The following is a 20,592-nucleotide window of genomic DNA, read 5'->3' as shown; positions in this document are numbered from 1 at the left end:
GACATTTGAAGGTCTCCTACCAACTTCATCTGTATACACAGGTGGGAAATGGATAAAGGACACTTCCAGGAGGATGCCTACTGACAGCTGACAGTTTGTAGTTGGAGCAGCTCAGGGAATTTGCTTGCAACTTCACAACAGCAGAAAAAAAATATTAAAGTAGTTGGGATTTCTAATTAACTTATGGTGAAAACAAGGAGCTAATGAAATGACTCTCAAGTGCTTTTCCAGCATGGAGTCCTTTTACTTCTGAGAGATGCTTTTTGCATATTTGGTGGTGGTGTGATACTGGGAACAACAACATGTTGCCCAAGAACCTGAGTAGCAAGTGAGTTTCTGCTGGAAGGTGGATTCCCACTTTGGCAAGATCTTGTGTGCAGGGGTCTGACTAAGCTGAGAATTTCTTTCCTGGCTCTGGGATGCCTGTCTGGCATGCTCAATATCCAGAAGATTGTCAGGACAGATCCCTCAGCCTTTTTATATTCCTTTTTCTCAGCCCAGAGAGCTGGGATGGAAAGATGAGTAATAGTTTACACCATACCACTGTATAACACAAACAACCCCCCCCAGCCTAACAGCTTAATGATTTCTGATACACAAATAATCAAACCCCAATATTTTCTTGCCACAATTTTAGCCAATTAAGCCTTTTCTTCATTAGGGACACCATGCCAGGCCTGCCCCGAGCTGCTGGGTGATGCTTCCAGCATTGCACACCTATAACCAGAGAGTTGCATACAAGCCAGCTGTCCTCACTGCTGCAGGACCAGAGTCCCCTCACCCACAGGTGACCCTCCTCCCAGCACCCCACCATGCTGTACTCCATCCACAATTGAAATGTAGCTGTTAATATACTTCTAATTGCAAGAATTATAGCTATATTATATCCCAACTTCTCTCTTCCCCCATGCATTAACTGGTTGCTTGGAGCTTTGCAACAATTCAGAGAAAATGCCTTGAAAAGTGAGACTGGGGAGGCTCACGTTAAATAGGGAAATGAAAATGCACTGCTGGCTACCCTGAAAAACTAGGCCAGGCTTCTCTCAACCAAATCTCCAGGTATTTCTGAGGCAGTAACAGTTGGCACAATTCTTAAAATACGCAGAGGCTGATTAAAGACTGGCTTACAGTGCTCACTACACTTAAAAGCATTAGTGGTGAATTTTAGAACCAGGCAGATACAATGACTGTTGAAATAACCTACTCCAAACCTTCCAAACAGGGGGCTGCTGAACCTTCTCTGTGGTTCACATCAAGAGGTCACCCTGGGAAAGGCAGAGGTACTAAGGTTGGTATCAACACCTTGAATGTCAGTCCAAATCCAGACCAGGGTTGAAGGAGGTGTTGCAAACCCTGACATCCCAGCACTCCTTCCCTCCATCACAGAGGCTGGGCTGCAGGGCTGGCCTTGGGGGAGATGCAGATGGCAGAGGAGAAAGCAAGGGGCTGAGAAGGGAACGGGGGCTGACAGACCTAACTGCTGGAGGAGGTGACCACAGAGCAGATTTTACCAAACACATATCCCACCTTAACAGGACACTTTACCTGGGGGGATGTTGTGTTTCCCTGTGCCTTCTCCTTCATCTGCTGAAAAAGCAGCAGAGCTCTGCCTCTCCTCCTCATCCAGTTTGTGACCCTAAAAAGCAGGACTGTCACCAGCAAGTACCTTCCCCTTCCTCACACCACGGGGAAATGAAGGCTCCTTTCCTTCAGCTATCAAGTATCAGAGCCCCCTCTCACTGTAATTAATTTCATATGAGAAGTGTTTTCACCCTCTTATTATAGATGAGGTAAAATGAGACTGGTAGTTTGGATTTATTTGTGTTCTTTCAGTTTAAATTACAGCTGCAGCTTCACAAGATTGCAAACCTGGCTATGTCGTGCCCAGTCCTTGATTTAGACCACCACATCCCAGCAGTGCAAAGTGCTGCCTGGCTGTGACCACCCTGCAGACCCCAGCTGATGGCACATGGCCCCTAAAACTGTTGGTGGGTGCTGTCTGGGCACAGGGCTGGGGGCTGCAGTGCTGCCAATGCCCACGGGCTCCCATCCCTACCGGGTCACCCCATACCACTTTTCCCAGCCCGGCTCACCCCACAGCCTCAGACACATGATTTGACCTGCTTACTAACACTTCCTAACTTAAATATTTAGGCCGCTTTGCAGTGAATGTAGATGCTTTTGTGCCAGTGCTCTTGCACATGGATTTCAATGAAGTTTTGGACCACCAATCCCACAACAGGTCATAACATGTAAGGCAGTTTATCCTCCTCAACAGATCTATCAGGCAAGTGGGTTAATGTATGAACATGATGCAACTCAATGAACTCTCTCAAACAGATTTCAGGAATGACTATGGGCAAATATAGTCAGAGGTCACTGGAGATAGCAACTGGTAATGCTCAAATTTATATAGAACCATAGAATAGTTTGGGTTGGAAAAGACATCCTCTAGTCCAAACCCCAACATATACAGAACTACTCAGTGAGGAAAACAGTAGCTTTGAAGTACCTCATATAGAGCAAGTTAAGTAAACACTTTAAATAACATTCAGCAACCCTCCAAATCCAGGCAGGGTAGTTAGGGCTGTCTTTAGCATGTCCTTCCTGTGTCTTCAAAGTGGCCTATGAAATTAGTCAAAACTTTACAACAAGTTCTGAATAACTGGCAAGAAGCACACTGACCAGAACATCTTCCAATGTCAAAAGGCAAACTGCATATCTTGGATTTAATTTGTATTTATATATTTATATCTTCCAGATTAACCGTGTGACCTAAACAAAAACCAGTGAGAGTCTCCACTGCCTTCATCCGAATTCAGCCATGAGCTCTTATATATGCCAATTAAACAACCAGGATGCTGCTTGGGCCTTAAAATCCCTTTTATTTAGAGCACTTGGCTCTACAAGGAGCTCTGAGAAGCTCAAAGATGAACAGTGCTCAGAAATTTTATTCTTGATGGAAGCTGTATTTCAAATGTTTTTCTACTGTCCTCGGTGAGGTTTCACATTTTGCATGTATGACAAAGCAGACATGGTCTGCAAGAAGCTATAAATCCTAACTGTACAAAACTACCCTAAATCTAGAGCATCCATAGACCAAATCTGACCTGCAGATGGAAGATTCTTGAATCTCCTCTGCTAAAATAAAGGCAGAATTTGGTGTTTACGGTCACTCCTCAGTTTGCAGCAGAGCTTAACTAGAAGTCTGTCAAGTTTCTAGGCTGTACCTCAAATAGCTTTGTCTAATCACACAACTGGCAAGAAGCAGCCAAAGCAGAATTTTATTGTCAGTGAATGTAAACAAATACCAGGCAGCACTGCTCATCCATCTCAGGTTGGTGCATATAATTTTAATTAAAGCATTTATGTAAATACATATGCAAATTAGGTTCAGTTTCACTTCAAATTAGGTTTCAGGTTCACCATATATTTTATTTGACTTAAATTCGCAATAAAATACCACATTGGTACATACATAGGAAGTTAAGCAGTCTTCTATTTGAAAAAAAGCTCTCAGGAGGTAAACCAACATCATTAAAAACTGTCCTTTAGACAGCCTATGTCTAGCAAGGAAAAAACCAACCCTTTTCTACAACACCTATCAAAGGAACTCATAGCGCCTCTGAAATGTTAATTAATCCATACCCTCCCCAAGGGAGATCTATTTTAAAGATGCTTATATGAAGTCTGCATTCACCTCTCACTTGCTAAAGGCTCACAGGAGGGAAAGTCAAAGAGATCAAATCTGGACCTGGAACCACTGATTCCGTGCTCCTCCACGTCATCATCACAAGACCTCCCTCCTCAAAAATCACAAGTACTCACTCACACCAAAGAGGTGTGAACCTTTTTGGCCTAGATATCACTGCCTCAAAGTAGTGTTAACTTCAAAACCTTGTTAAAACAGCAAAGGCAATTGCATGACGAGAAAAATATGGGAAAACGAATCACAAGGGAAGAAAAACCTCTCAATTTTTGAAAACTGAAGGAATCTTTAGATCATGCTGAAAGGATATTATCTTTGGAAAATTAAAAGGTAGGACCAAGATAATGTTCACAGCAATAAAAACATCAAGTGATACTGGTTATTCCTCCCCTCAAGGTGCACTTCCATCTTTAGGGCCTTGCAAGTGAAGATCAAATCCCCTTCTCTCACAACCCTCCATCAAGACCAACACTTGGAAAAGGCAGTAGCTCCTAAGGTTTAAGAGCACACATAGCCTGACTAACATCAATTATGCTTAAGCACACACTTAACATTTTTCCTGCAATACCCTTGCAGACTTCCCAGAGTGTTAATTTCCCACTGGCACTGGGTGAAGCAAATCACATTTGCAGCTTAGTCAGAATGGATGCAGAAGTTGATTGGAAACATACCTGGTAATACTGGTGATGAAGAAGAGAAGGAAACACAGTAAGGTTTGAGTCATATGGGTACGATCACAGTGTGACAAAACAGGACACATACGTGACACATCTTTACTATGACAACATTGTTTGAAAGACCTGTGTAGCCAGTGTTTGGTAAGCATTTAGTCATATATTGTCCCCTTATTGTGCTCAAAACTACAAACAAACCAAAGGGATGCATCAACCCACAGCCTGGCCTGTTTGCATTCTTTTGCCCTGATATCAGTTATAATGACTGCGCATTCATTAAATGCTTTACTTATTGACTTGTTTATTTTATTTTTCTTTAGCTTCCAAAAAACCCCACAAATAAGCAGGTAAAAACAGCAGATGTTTTTGAACACTGGGATGGTGGTGTGAATTCCTGCAGTAATGGTGAGTTCCCAGCTGCAAGGAATGTTTTGAAGAGTGGAGATGGAATTATGGACATTACACTGAGGTCCCACCTCTTGTGGTCCCACCTCAATTGGAAAAGACTAAATATGAGAGCTTCATGCCCTGGAATGCTGGGCATCCCTGCTCCCTATGGCTATGAAGAGAACTGACACACACACATATATATGTCAGTTTTAGATATTTATATTAAAAAACCCATATGTAAATTATACACACACACACATATATATTTATTATATATGCATAATTATACATATATATATAAAATACATACATATATGCATATTATATATATATTAGTATTTACCATATATATAAGAGCAGGAATATTTCAGGCTCAGCTCCTCCACAGGGTGTTTGCATCTTGACTAGACCCTGATCTAGTATAATTTCCTGGGTCCCCTTTGTAGGACAAAAAAATGCCAAGCTTAACTGGGGCAGGGGGATGGGTAAAGACTGTAGCAAAATATGAGAAACTTCCGATTCTTATTCTGGGAGAAACCCAAGATGAAATCACAGGCTTGCCTCATATTTGTTGCAAGTCAGAACTAACATTCCTCACAGAAGCCAATTTCAAGTTCATGATCTTGATGCTTTCCTGGTGATAATCTCAATAACCTTTTACCTGATCTGCAACTTAATTGGGCAATTCCAATAGAACGAATGATTGCACTGGTTTTGCCAAAGTCAGTAAGTAACTTAAAACATACCATTAAGATAAATAAGAAACCTTCATGTCTAATCTGGGCTATGCCATCCATGGCACTCAGCTGGCACATACTCTGGGACACGTTCAAAAATCAATGTGTCCTACGCTGTGCTGAGAAGCTGAGCTATTCAGGTAGCAATTCATAACCCTAGGACATGGGTGCACCCATAGAAAAGGAGAGGATATGGTCCCAGTCAGGCTACTGGAGAGGAGATCTTAATTCTCTGCCTGATCTTGCATAAACCATTTTTATTCCTTCGTGCTTTTACACCTAATTCTTATAACAAAAGTTTTCTGTATCATAAATACTGGGATGGCAAATATGCAAGCAGATACTAGGTGCTTGTATATTAAGAGAGATGGGATTAAATAAGAACTGACAAACTGCTCTCTTCTCTGCTTCTTCAATGAGGCTGGGGATGACCTTGAAATGTTTTTCTTGATCAAAGAAATGTGTAGCTCTAAAAGGCTGGAGAGGAAGAGAGGAGCTGTATTTCACCAAAGGACCTTCAATACCAGTGTAAAAAAATAAGCTCTTAAAGGGAGCCAAGGATTAATACTCAGTGTGGAAAGACAGAGTAGATGTTAAAAACCCAATGGAGTTGGAGTCTCTCTTTTGAGACTCAGGGGGGAAGCTGGGAAGCTAGAAAGAGAGAATGGGATATATGAACTATAAGGATAGGTTTGCCCTTTCTTAATTTTAGGCTTAGCTAATATTTTCCTGAGTCAGAATTTACTGTGAACCAAAGTGGCTGCTAGCTGGAGTACCCACCAATGTAAATGCATAGGAAAACCTAAAATGCTGGAGACACACAAGTCCCAGGGAACTATTCATCACTTAGATGCCAAGACATCACCTTAAAGTCTAGACTGTAGAAACTACTATTCTTAAATGTGAGCAACCATTTTTATCTTGACAAGACATGTGTACACTGGCAGAAAGGGAAGATGAATAATGAGTTGCAGCATCCTCTGAAGCACAGTCCAGTCCTCACTCTGAAACTGCTGAAATCAGGAATGTGCCCAAGAGTGCAAACAGACATGCTTTTTCCTTGGAAACGTAACCCATAGCTGAGTGGCATGCAGAAGACACATCTGAAATTTCTCTGGCTGATGGTAGTTCTTTTAGTTCATATTATGATACCAAGAACCAAAAGTTAATGTTTCTACAGAGAACCCTTTCCAGTTATTTCATAAGATACAGTAAGTTTCTACTTACTGACAATGTTAATCATCATGGATTTCTCAGATCAATAATATCTGATCGTTGCTGGCCTTGGCAGGGACACACAGAGCCTCCAAAGTTTTGAATTACACTGGTGATCAGAGATTTTGCAACATCCCTCACCTCTGATCCAACCCCAAACTCAGAGAGGAGGAACCGGGTCTGTTTTGGGCTGACTCCTAGCAACTAAGGAAGAAGCATGAAAAAGGGTCCCAAAACTTAAGCAGATCTTCATGCCCTTAGTGGTATGAGGAGGTAGATTTTCCATGAGGAAGAGAAAGCTCTACAGATGGAGAGACAATGGCAGTATTGGTAGCTAAAGAAAATTATGATCTGCTTCACAGCCCCCACTTCAGCTGTCTCTGGAAGAGCTGCATCAGCAGCAGACATGGCTGATTTCCTGATTCTACTCATTTTCAAGAAGGCAGAAGACCAGACATTAGACTTGGCTAGTCTGGTTAAGAATCTGACATTTTACAGGGGGTTGCCTTATCAAGGGACCAAATGAGTGACTAACGCTTCAGTGAACCACCAGCCCATTCAACAACTGCAATCAGACATGGAAAACTAAAAAAAATAAACTAGAGAAGATGCCAGCTTCTTCATATTCATGAGCTCTTCAATAACGCTTGAGAAAACTTGGAGGCATGTTCTCTGCTGTTGCACTTGCCCTTTTGCAGAGTGAGTAGGTCATAAATATTTCAGAGGAAGAGTCCAGAAAATTTGCAAGATTGGTTCTAGCCTTTTACAGCATTAATGAGCAGGCCATTAATAGTTAATGAAGCAGCTGCTGGTGATCTCAGAGGTAAAGGAAAGACGAGAACAGCAGTGTTTGCCCATTCACTACAATGGGATAACATGAAGGAACTACTTGATCCTTTTATTAAATCCTCCCCATCACGGTCAGACCTGTGAGCTGACAAGACCTCCAGCAGAACTGCGCCTGACCTGGCTGCCACACTGCTGTCACCCAGTGGGGACAAAGGGTCTGCAAAGGGTCTGAACTGACCATCCTGATCCTCCAGGAACACTGGCAGGAGAGAAAAGACCTCAGTGCTGTGTCTTACAAGTGCAATGTCCCAAAAGCTTATCCAGGTCAGACTATGCACGTGTGCAGGAACGTGTGTGCACCCTATAGTCACTCATATGCAAAAATGCCAATAAAAAGAGTGAGGGGTTGAGCCTTTTAAAGGTCTCAGCTGCTTGTTCAAAGCCGAATTCCCAATACAATTCGGCAGCCAACTTCAAAGAACACCTCCTGTGATTTCAGTCTTCCATGCAGTGAGGACTCCTCTGAAGAGGTATTTTTGTGATACTTACTCTTTCATACCTCTGAGTCGGTATCACCATGTCTATGTTCACAGCTAGGGAAGGACAAGCATCCCTTGGCCATCACCATTTGGTTACTCCACTTGCTGGAAGGAGCTTTATGGAGAAAGGGCACCACGTGGCTGCTGTCTGCCAGCCCCCACAGCCCAAGCAAGGGCAAGAGGGAAAGGGGATGGCAAGTGGAACTGGGTAAAAGTTTCAACATTGCCAAACTCTATTTCCTTATTTCTACCCCTGCAGGTATCATTAATTTAAAAGATTTGTGAGGCTGGTTTCTGGATGCTTCCAGGTCTCTGTATATGTGGGTTTCTCAATTCCAGCACCACTTTTTTTTTTTACCTTGCTGGCTAATGTCTGCCACATTTGACAAAGGTGAAAATTTCAAAGACAGTAACTTTCTACAAGTCTCATGAAAACAGACTGGGTGTGAAGGAGACATCCCCCACACCAGTGCCATGAAGGAGAGCGGATGTGGGGTTAGTCTGACCCCTCTGCCAGTGCAGGCAGCAACGGAATCATCTCACCAGTCAAAAGCACTGGAAAGTGACTGGTGTTAGGACTGCTGCTCCCAGGAATAACCAGACTCCTGGATTTCAGCTCACAGCACATCTGACTTAGTCACAGATGAAGATCCTGTTAGACAACTGGTAAGAGGTCTGCACAGAAAGCAAGGAAGGATCAATAGCAGAGAGACTCTCTGAAGGCCCCCAGGTGATGAGACAACACCCCCCCCATCTGCCTCAACAGCAAGCCCAGGAACTGAGTCAGGTTTGGATGCAATGTGAATATCTCCTTTTCATTAAAGTGTCCTTAGCAAGCGAGTGCAAAAGTTTGCACTTCATCTGTTGTGTAGGTAATGCTCAGAGCTGGCAGTCAAGAGCCTGGATCCATTAGGGAAAAAAAAAGCTTACTTTCAAAGTTTTAGTCTTAGTTCCACCCTCCAAACCGGAGGGTGTTTAGTAGTGCAGGCATCAAAGGCAACTGCAGTGTTGGTTCCTTTTGTTAAACAATTAACTACGATTACCATTTGCCTAATCTGCCTGCAGGTACTCACTGAATGGACAAGAAAGACTTCTCTGTCAACACCCTACTCTCACCTAAACCAGGAGCTTCCAGACAAGCACCTCTTGGGATGATCTGGACAAACACCTCCTGAGATGATATCCTTTCATTTTTTACAAAATTGGTGCTTGCTTTGCTTGCTTTCAAACAAGACTCTGCCTGCCAACTTTCAATGCAGATCAAAGGTGGCCTTAACAGGTCCTTGCTGCATTAAGACTTGTAAAATAAGTTCCTTATGTTAAATTTCAAGTAATTATTTCATTTTGTAGTTTGATTTAAAACTACCATTTGCCAAACATACCTTGGAAAAAAAAAATTACTACTTGGACTTAGTAATGAAGTATGTAATTGGCATTGAATGTATAGTATTTAAAACCCATATCATGTAACATTCCTTCATGCTTTAAGTGGGGAGCATCTTAAAGTTGTTATAAACCTCGACTTAAAGACTTCAATACCTTGAACTATTTAAATCACATTAAGGATGAAATTTCACATATGAAGAATCCTGCCAAACCCAGACGTGCATTGGGCTGTTCCCCACCCGCATATCATCTATTTTACATAAGTTAGAACAGATATTTTAAAACCCCAGACAAGTTAAAAACCGATTTAATGAAGAAAAAAACCAACAAACTAACCAACTTAAATTGTTTCTTAATCATCTTCCTATTACTTGCTGGTTTCATCTTGAAAAAGTAAAACCAGCAGTATTAGTACTTTGTCTCTTCCTCTACACTGTAAAAACTTCAATACTAAGTGTTAAGCTTGCTGTTACTAACTTTTTAAGTACTTGGTCTTTACTGGTTTTAAAACACATCAAAGAGACAAGAGCTGCTCATATGCAAGCCAAAAATTAATCAAGCTGCAATCCCAACCAAGCCAAGTGAGTCCAGCAAAAGCTGAAGTGTGCTTCAAAATGAGTATCTGTGTTGTAAAAGACCAAAAATAAAGGGTGGTGAATCACAGCCCTTCTCCACTGCTATGCAGATCAGCAGTCACGAATCTGAGCACAAGAAGCTTTTCTGTACCAGAATCTCTGTTCTGGAGCTCTTTTGGAAGGGGGAAGCTATGGCAGTGCCCAGATGCACAAACTAAACCCAGTGTTACAGCTTGCTTGTGACCTATGGTAGCAGCCTCTACCCTGAGACTCAGTAAAAAGATCAGGATGAGAGGAACAAGGAACAAGTAAGACCCTAATCTACACAGGCATGAACAAAATATAGATTAAAAGTTAAGCAAAATAAAATAAAATAAAGAAAAATCAAATGACATGCTAGGTGAAAACACAATCCAGCAAGCAGAGGGACTTATTACAAGGGCATGTTGTGATAGGATGAGAGGTAGCGGCTTTAAAATCAAGGAGGGTGGATTTACATTAGATATTAGGAAAAAATTATTTAGTGTGCAGGTGGTGAGACACTGGAAAAGGCTGCCCAGAGAAGCTGTGGGTGCTATATCCCTGGAAGTGTTCAAGGACAGGCTGGATGGGAATCTGAGCAACCTGGTCTAGTGGGAAGTGTCCCTGCCCATGGTAGAGGTATTGGAACTAGGTGATGTTTAAGATCCCTTCCAGCCCAAATATTCTATGACTCTATAATAAATTCCAACCTCATCTACAGAAACTGATAGTGAAGGAGGCACTGGTACGAATTCAGCTTTCCTGTGCAATACACTGTTTCCACAATGAAGCAAACTACACCTTACCCTTGCACATAGAACACCCCAAAGAGAAGTTAAATGTGTAATTCTTAAGTAAAGCAGCCTGCAAACAGCCACGAATCCTTTGCCATACAGCACTCTGATGTCTACCACTTCACCATCAATTTTGGTATGCAGCAGTTCTGATGTTAAATGTCCAATACACTCTGTGTACTTTGACACTTTTCAGTGGGTGCTTTATATTTAGTAACACATTTCAAAGCAAAATCTCTATAAATTTTGTGGGAGAGGTGCAGAGGGCTCAGCAGGCAATTAGGGCCAGTTGGTGAGGACTGTGCCAGTGCCCAGTCATTCCCTATGCTAAACCCTTGGGGGAATATTGACACTGTCTGCCATTCACCCAGAAGCAAGTGTAGAGCACACAAAAAGGAATTCAGATTTCATGAGATTAACCTTAAATCCACCACTCAGTGCTCTGATTAGCTGCTGGAGAAGAGATGGGCTGAGAGCTAAGATCAGCCCTACATAGGAGATCTTTTCAGCATAAGTAATACCTTGAGACACTCCTCTCTGGACACAGGAACAGATAGTAAAAATGTAAAAATAAGATAAAGGATGAAAATAAAGTACTTATAAAGGCTTATAATAAGGTACTTATTATACAGTGTAACAGGGCAAGCAAATAGCATTTAAGACATTTCAAGTAGCTTTAGGCTTGAAAGCAAAACATTTCAGAGACCTTTTTTTCCTATATCTGATTAACCATGGATTTGAAATGTGTTCGCCTTGAGCAGTATTTCCCAAACCACCTTTATTCCCCCGACATAACTGCAAGGCACATAGGCGAGATGCCAGCAGATATGCAGAGGAGGGGCAGCCTGTAAAAACTGTTTCACTAAGAGCAAAATTGTGAGGACACTTTAAAGAGAGAGAAAATGTCACAGTAAGTACAGTTCCCTCCAAACACTTTGCTTCTCCTTGCTGCACCAATTGCTTTAAAACACACATGGAGGTTATTCCTTCCTTACACCAGAATCAGGTCCCAGACAGACAGAAGGAAGTAAAGACTTCCTAAGGCAGCAGCTTCCTATTAATTTACTCATTACCATTTGTACCTGGAAAATTCCCACCCACAGCAGTTGGGCAAAATCCTGCAGGTCCTCAGCAACCTCCAGCTCCTGAAGCCAGAACTCTGATATGCAGCATTTCCAGGTCCTATCCATAGGTCAAAAACCCCATGAGAGGCTTTTTCAGTATCTTATCAATGCTTCTCATAGAAAATCAAACCTAACCCTCAAAACTGCAGCACAATGGAGCTAGCACCTTCCTGGCAAGATGCTTGTACCTGAGCATAGGTGGTGGAAACCTGTGCTCAGATAAAATTACTTCTGGTTCTCAAAAAACACCTGGATGCCCCATCTTCAGAGAAAGGTAACAGATCAAAAAAATCTGCAGCCACAAGGTCATGATTCCTCTTGATACTGAGCATTACATGACAGTGATGAAAAGAAGCATCATAGATGTTACAGCTGCAAGAGATGCTATGTGGATGCAGGATGGCACCAAGGAAATAAATGAGTGATAAAAGACTCTGTAAACACCTTTGTCTGAATAAAATAAAGGTATTGGTGCAGCAGTTGTCCCAGGATGGATGGAAGCAGCAACAGCCACATGGACACCCAGCCCTATGACCAAGTGCTCTCCCTGGGGGAGTGGGGGGAGAAGAGCCTTCAAACAACTTCCTAACCTTTCACTCACATGCAAATAGATAGGCTGGGCCCAGTGCTGCTCTTCTCAGAAGACTACAAGGGGAACCTCTTTAGAAAAATGTAGGGTGTCTACTCAGCTTCAGGGAGGACCATGATTCTCTGGGATAAGCCCATTCTCCATAATTTTCAAGGAAAATGTACCAAAGCCTGGAAGACAACAAGCACCAAAGCCTGCAACAGCAGTATGCTCCCAGCATATCATTTAAATAAATCAGTTTCTGGAGAGACAAAAGACAACAAAAAACTCCCTGTGGTGCCTGACAGTTCATGCTAAAGAGGATGCTGGAAAAAAAAAACCCTCACAACAAAACATATTTGCTTTAGAGGTGGGAGGCGGGTACAGGGGTGGGGAACACATCTCTTCAAAAACACTTCAGGCCAGAACCATCAGGACTTTCCTTTATTTCATGCGAGAGTGAATCAGCAGTGCTCTTCCAGCCTGGCAGCAAAGCTTGGAGATGCTGGTGCTGTCTGCTTTGTACCGGCTCCCCCCAGCAGGAGAGGATGGAAAACCTCCCCACATTGCTTCCCAGGGCCACCCTCTCCAGCACTCTTAGAAATCCAACAAAACTTACTACCTCCAACTGCTCACTCATGGATTTTCTTCTTCCAAAAAAGATTTAAAAAAAAAACAAAACACAAATGCAACCCCCTAGTATTTTTCCACTTCTGCTGAGTGAAGTGTAACTTAAAGTAACTGAAACTAATAAGCATGAAATTTGCTTTAGAGTTACAAAAAAGTGAGAAAAAGGCACACTGGAGGTGAAGGAAGGGGCACAGAACTCTTGAGAAATACCAGTATTTTATTGAACCCCTCTGAGGGTGAGTTTAACAGTGGCACAGAACCTTCTTTTGTTTTTTGGGGCTGCTATTTTTAAATTAACCCCTAAACAACAAGATTCCACTTAAAAGAAACACATTTTTCCCTATTCTGTTTTGCTCACAGGACTTCTTGCTTCGCTCACCAGACTACAGGTTAAATAATGCTGACCCTGAGGCTTCCTTACATATTGTCACTAGTGAGAAAACCTCACTGGTTTTGGGGCTTTTTTTGTTTGGTTTTTTTTTTTTGGTTTGTTTTAAGCTATACCGAGTCAAATATGCAGTTTTAACACTTACTAGAAAACTGTGGGAACAACACACAATTAACAACAAGAAAAGAAAACTCGAATTCCACTGGTAACTTTAAGTTTAGGTTTAAAAAAATAGTTAGTATTTAAGAGGGGAAATAAGGTCAGGGCATGAAGAATGGGAGAAAAAGAAGAGAGGAAAACTAAGATTTTGGATCTACAATGGGGTACAGAAACCAGTGCAAGAAATTCCTGTTCCACCCCTCCCACTGCTCTCATGAAGTTTATAATCCCCTATTGGTGCCAGCTGGGACCACACTGCAGAACACATCACCAATATGCTACAACTTAAAAAAAAAAAAAAATTGAAATCCTTATCTATTTCACTTAAGCAGAAAGTTGCTTCTCACTGAGATAGTTTCTGTGCAAACCCACAGCTAAGGAGAAAGTGGAGTAAAATACCAAGGAAGTAGCTTTGTTTTTCAGATTTGTCAGATTTTTCCAGGGGACAAGATGATTTTCAGGTTGTGGAGGAAACTCTCAAGTGAACTCAACTATGTCATGGTCAGATAACACTGGTTGGGAGGGAACTCTGTGACATGAACAGAGCCACTTGAGTTTGGACTAGGATGTGCCTGCTCCTGTGGCCCTGAGTCTCAAAGCTTCTGCTGGGAGGACTGAGCTTCACTTGGGTTTAACTCAGGCAGTAAAAAGCTTCCCAGAGAGGAGGGCTGATGTGCAGTCATCACGAGCTGAACAAGCACACAACAGCAGATATCTCTGCATGTGAACATCTCCTGTCAGGTCTGTACCACTAATGCTTTCCATGCAGTTGTACCAGCCCAGGGCAGGACATGTCACTGATGTAGCTGTGCTGGCAAAACCCACAAGCAGAAAAGCTGTTACACCAGCAAAAGAGGAGTTTTAAAATAATGCAGCTAAATAAAGCTTATCAAACTCATCACACAGAGTTGGAAGGATAAGCCCACAACCAGCAAATTAACCCAGGGAGCAAGTTCTTGGCATGGTCATTGAGATGCTGACTCCACCAAAGTGCTCGAACACTCCTAAACTCTGGGTACCCTGTGTAAAGAGATACTAAGTAGTCTGAAATATGAATGTGCTCACTTTGTACCAAGGCCTTTAGTGATGGGACAAGGGGCAATGGTTTTAAACCAAAAAGAGGCAGTTTTAGATTGGTCATAAGGAAGAAATTTTTTACACTGAGGGATGCAAGACACTGGAATGGGTTGCCCAGCAAAGTTATAGATGCCCCATCATTAGAAGTGTTCAAGGTCAGGTTGCAGGGGACTTTGAGCAACATGATCTAGTGAATGATGTCCCTGCCTATAGCAAGACATTTGGACTGGATGATCATAAAAGGTGTTTTCCAACCTGAGTAATTCTATAGTTCTATGATCTTCTGGATATGGGGTTGCCCTTTAAACCAGAGCCACCTGGGGGTGGGAAGCCAGAGGATTTCCTCTGGCTGTGAGACAAAGTGGCAGCACAGGATGGAGACGATCTTCATCAATTCAGAGCTTGTGAACAGTGGAGATGGCAAGTGAGCTGAAGGGTGAGCCTATGCATATATGTAGCTTATGACGGAGAGGCATTTGCAAATTCCTCCCAAAATACCTGCAAAAGTTAATCTGAGGGTCAAGCTAGTGGTGAACAGGCTTTGTTTTGCTACATAAGTTCCGCATCAGAGAATCTGCCCAGAGGCCACAACCTGGAGAAGATATAAATCCCAGGTGTAACTGAGGAGGCTCATTGCTGGAGGGACACTGAATTCCTTGCATGTTCCCTGCTTTCACCACCCAGCACATAATCTGCACACTGGGCCAATTCACAAAAGGTTGTGAAATCTCTCACTGAAATCTCCCTGCTGCACTCCTGATGTATGATTTCTAACCACAGAGGAATTACAGGTCACCTCTTTCCCCATTTGCTTCCCGACCCTTCCTCCCTTCTCCATCAGCCCTGCAGATGGCCAGTGCTCCCCTCTGCCAAGTGCCAACACCACTATTCCCACTGCCAGCCCTGCCTGGAGCACCACTGCAGGCAGCTTGGGCACATGCCCTCTCATCCCCCAGTTCAAGAGAGGCATCTGTCACAGGGGAGGTGACACAATAACCCATGTCCTCAGCTACCAGAATAAACTTTCCAGAAGGACTAAAGAAAGTCCCCTCCTGGTTACCAATACCAAAACCTGCTCTGTTTGTCTGTGTCATTCTCCATCCATTCACTAATAAAAACCAGACTTTGTACTGGCTGTTTAGTACTAAATACACAAAACAATTTCCCACATCTCCTTGAAAAACTCTGTATCACTCAATTTGATTGGATCTCACAGTTACACCATCAGACTCACAATAGTGTCCATTTTTTGCTAAACTCATTATACAGAAAATTAGTTTTAACTTTAGCTTTTACTTTAGGAAAAGGTTTTGGGTCTCACAGTACTGAGAAAAGCTCATCAAGAGCATCATCTTAAATCCAGATTCCTGGAATTTCTTGCAACAATCCAAAGTGCATTATTTTAAAACAAAACAATATCTCAGACTCCACTTCTGATTTGCAGACACAGCAGTTTTGGGAAGGAGGGTTGGGTTGCTGATTTCTGAACTGCCTCTGGATGGCAAGGCTGGAATTAGGCTTTCTCCCCTTCATCTTGCAAAGGCTCAGTTCACTTCTTTCCCATTTTGCTACACCTCTGCAAATCACACTCTCAAAAGCATTTGTAACGTTCTGGAAATCAACAGCTCTTCTGGCTTTTGCAGAAAAAAGATAAATTTACTGGTACTCCAGGACTAGACTGCATCACGACAACCTTTAAACTTCAGACCTGCCTATTTTTGAAGTCGATAAAATAAACTAAAATCACAAACAGTATTTCCAACTGATGAGACACATGTAAACACACCTTGACATTAGACCAACCATTACTCAAACAGCTTTAACTTAAAATCTTGTGAGATTAGTTTGATGCCTGTTTTTATTACTTTCAATAAAAACAGATACCATCATACAGATACACAAGTTGCAACACTCAGTTTGCAACAACTTTTAGTGAAAGAACACACTTGCTGAATTATAATCACACTTGAAAATCAGAACTACCATTACACTCTCTCCACACAAAAAGCAGATGCAGCTTTACTACAACATGACAGACATGCTAAAATCTCAAGGAATTCGGTTGTGACAGTGTCATTTCTAAACAAATTCTAGGAAAAATACTATTTTGATTTATTTTCATTCCTTAAGTTGACATACAGGAAAATAATTTAGACATGGATCAAAACATCTCAACCAGAAGAGACTCCAAGTAATATCACTGAGGACCACCTGAGTTAGAGCAAAGATAAATGGAATAAAACCCAAGGATGTCACACATGCAAAACCAGTTATGTCATGCCTGGCATTAAAAATCTTCATCATGTATGAAGATGAGCAAAACCTGCTGTGTTCTCCTTCCAGCCTGCAGCAGTTTGAAACTCATATAGAAATGTAAAAAGAAGCAAGTAACTTTGCTATATTTAATGCTACTTTTTTTTTTTTTTTACTTTTAATAAAAACATAACACAACTCCAACAAAAGAGAATCAAAAATTAAATGGATTATTGATTTTACAGCCACTGTCGAAAAACTATGGATTGTAACTAGGGTAAAAAGGAAAAAAAAAGTGGTACTTTGAGAGAAAGAACACTGCACACTCTGGGAGCACACCGCCTTCTAGCACCACCAGCAGAGATATCTTGTGGGATGAAACTTTGCAGGTGAACTTTTGGGGTGGGGAGGCAGGAAAAACGTCACTTTATGAAGGTGAGCATTCACACGGTAAATGAGATATGTGCATCTGTAAGCACTTTCCAGCACTAAGCTCATCACAGGTACAAGAGGATGAACTGGAGCCAGCTCCAGGCCATTCATTTCTGCAGGAGGTGCTGCAGAAGCCTGGAAGGGGATAAACAGGCACAGGACTGCTGGGCTAAAGTAAGGACCAGCCAACGACTTTAAAAATGCATGGACTTTTTAGCATTTATATTCTTCCAGATTGCTGGCCAGAACCTTGCTTTCCCTGACCCGGAGATCAATTTGCAATTCTGTGTTTCAAAGAGCTGCCGAGTTCATGCAACAGACCGAAGCCACATCTACATCAGAAAGGCTTCACCAGGACAGGAATATATGACACTGGCAAAGCAATTCGGTCACAGATACCTCCTAAGCAACAAAATTCCTCCTCTACCGGTCTAATGAAACGATGTCAGCTCACAGCCGTGTTACCTCACATGCCATTCCCCAGTAAGGTGACATATGAGGTATAAGAGGCTTCTGCAAGAGACACAGACCCCTGCTGCTCACACCTGTGTCTGCACAACTACCCCAAGCCCAGCCAGGCGGGACAAACCTTGCACAAAGTTTAATCAGTAGGGGTTTCAACCCCCCCCCCCAAAAAAAAAAAAAAAAAAAAAAAGAAAAAAGACAACTTATTGACTAGCTACTATTTGTAGAAGAGCTGGATAATGAAGCAGAGTGGCAACGATCATTTGCTCTAAAAGACTTATGTTAAAGTTTTTGATATTTTAGTTCTCAGCCCAAATTTGGAAAGGGGTTACAATGGGATGACCATCACTGTTCCACTAAAGGGTGTGCTAAAATTCCTTCCTGAACTATGCCTGTGCATATGAATCTAGGTGGGACAAAACAAGTAAGACAAACCAGTTTTGCCTAGGTGCCAGATTTACACTGGAACCCCAGCACTGTTGACAGAGATCCCCACAGCTACCAGAGGTGCAGCTTCCCAAGGCACTGCACATTCCATCACCCTTGTCTGATGCTCCTGGAGCTGCGACCCGAGCTGGCTGGAGGTGCTGACACCCAGCAATCCTTATCATCAAGTCACCTTCACACCCAGCAGGAGTCCTCCTCTTTGCTCCTATTCCCATTCCTCTCGATGCTTTTGTCCCTTCTGCCTTCCACCTTCTGATCAAAAACTTCCAGGGTTCCCTTGCACGGCAGGGTCCTCGCAAGATCCCTTGACTTTAGAAGGAGCACCTGCCCCGAGAGGATGGGGAACCTCCATCGGAGAGGTGCCTGGGGAACCCAGGACAGGAGGAAATCGAGGCCATGCCCCCTGTCAGGCTCTCTCCCCACAGAGGGATTCCCAGGCACAGAATGAACAAAAGGTCTCAAGGAAAAGATGGGCAGAGCAACACCCCAAAGTCAGACAAGCACATCCCAACTCCACTTCCGCACTTCCAAGTTGTATTTCTAGCAAAGAGGGGAGAAAAATCAGAGTCTTTTGCTGTCTCCCTTATCTCAGAGGGGACAGAGAGAAGAAAAGGGGAAAAAAAAAAAGAAAAAAAAAGAGTTATGTGATGGCTCTGGAAACAAACTAAAACAAAAGGGAGTCACCCCTCTTAAAAAACAAAACAAAAAACAAAACAAAACCCTGGGTGCAACATGGCAGTGCTGAGTTTCCCTAAAACTCCCCATCCCAGGGAAAATGAAATGCTAGAGGAGGGCAGAGACTTTCGCAGAGGCCGAGGTGGGGATGGAGTGGGGCGCCCGGCTCTGCCCCGCCGCGGTCCCGCCGCGGTGCCACCCGCTCCGCCACTCTCCGCAGGTACCGGCTGCAGCGGGACAAGAGCCAGAGAGCCTCCGCGCCACGGACACGGAGCCATGGGGTGCGAGGGGGGAGGACAAGGATGGGAGGGCAGAGAGGAAAATAAAATAAAATAAAAAATTAAAGCAGAAACAACAGCTGCCAAGTCCGGCCGTGGGCGCGGAGCCACGCGTGGCGGCTGCCGCCGGGCCTCCCCCGCGCCCGCAGCACCCCGGGGCGGCTGCTCCCCCCCTTCCCCTCCCCCGCCCCTCCCTGGAAACCGGCGACTGCTTTTTAAAGCCCGCACTGACAAAATCGCCCTGCTCGCCTCTACGTAACGCCCTGTCGAAAGCGGACGCCATATTTTGTGTTGCTGATGTCGACATAGACAAACGTAGACATGTTTTTTCCTTCCCCCCCCCCTCCTTCCTCCTCCTCCTCCTGCTTTCTCCCCTTCACCCAAACTTGCCATCGCGAGGCGGCGGGGAGCGGGGAGGAGGACCGGGGTGGAGAGGAGGAGGCTGCACGGTGAAAATTAAAAATATACCTAAAAAAATTAAAAGCCCACCCCGAACAACCCTCCCCGCTACCAACCCCCGGCGGTTTCCCCCCCCCCCCACCCTCCCCTTTCCTCCCCTGCCCCCAGCCCTCGGCCCCCGCCGGAGTCCCGGGAACCGGACAGTTTTCGCAGGAGGAAAAGTTGGGTGCGAGCGGCCGGGGCGGCAGCGCCGGCGAGTGCCCGTGTGGAAGGAGGGGGAGGATGGGGGGAGCGCCGGGACTGGGGGGAACACGGGGACGGGGAGACCCACCTGGGAAGTTTCCTACCTGCGCCCAGGGCGGCGGCACCGACTGTCCCGGGCGCGGCGGTACCGGGGCTCCGCGTGCTGCTCCGCGCCGCTCCGTGGGACCCCGCGCCCCCCGCCCCCGCCGCGCCGGCCCGCGGGGAAACACGCGCGCACCGCCACGCGCGCACGCACGCAGACGGCGCCGGGCCCCGCCGAGGAAAAAAAAGGGGGAGGAAAAAAAAAAGAAAAAAAAAAAAAAAAGGAAAAAAAAAAGGAAAAAAAAAAGGAAAAAAAAAAGAGCCCTCGATCGGTGGGGATCTACGCCAAAACCCACATGATCTCTGACGTCAGCGTGCGTATTTGCATACGATACCACCGCCGGCGCGGCCGCCGGGGTCCCTCGGCGCGGCGGAAAGTTGTGAACGGGGCTGTGCCCCCCCAACCCCCCGCCCGGCTCCGGCCCCTCCTCCTCCGGCTCGGCCCCACCAGGTTTCCACGCACCCCCCCCGTCCCGCATCCCCCCTCCCCCCCCGCACTCCCCTGCCCGAGCGTGGGCTCCGC

At 44.2% G+C, this 20,592-nt stretch overlaps 1 protein-coding gene across 3 annotated transcripts in view; it reads right to left on the bottom strand.

Annotated features, from left to right (window-relative positions):
• ZHX2 (zinc fingers and homeoboxes 2) overlaps positions 1 to 20,159 on the bottom strand; it is a 72,043-nt gene extending 51,884 nt beyond the window's left edge. For 2 of the 3 annotated variants that reach the window (XM_030444062.1, XM_030444061.1), the window contains exon 1: positions 20,072 to 20,128. The gene's annotated coding sequence lies outside the window, so the exon portion shown is untranslated. Of the gene's footprint in view, positions 1 to 20,071 lie in introns of all 3 variants that reach the window. The other variant, XM_030444063.1, reaches the window with a different exon arrangement.
• Positions 20,160 to 20,592: the final 433 nt, after the last annotated feature.

Source organism: Calypte anna, chromosome 2 (genome assembly GCF_003957555.1).
Source record: "Calypte anna isolate BGI_N300 chromosome 2, bCalAnn1_v1.p, whole genome shotgun sequence".
Classification (NCBI taxonomy): Eukaryota; Metazoa; Chordata; class Aves; order Apodiformes; family Trochilidae; genus Calypte; species Calypte anna.
Note: the sequence above shows the minus strand (reverse complement) of the source record. Positions and strands in the feature narration are given on the sequence as shown.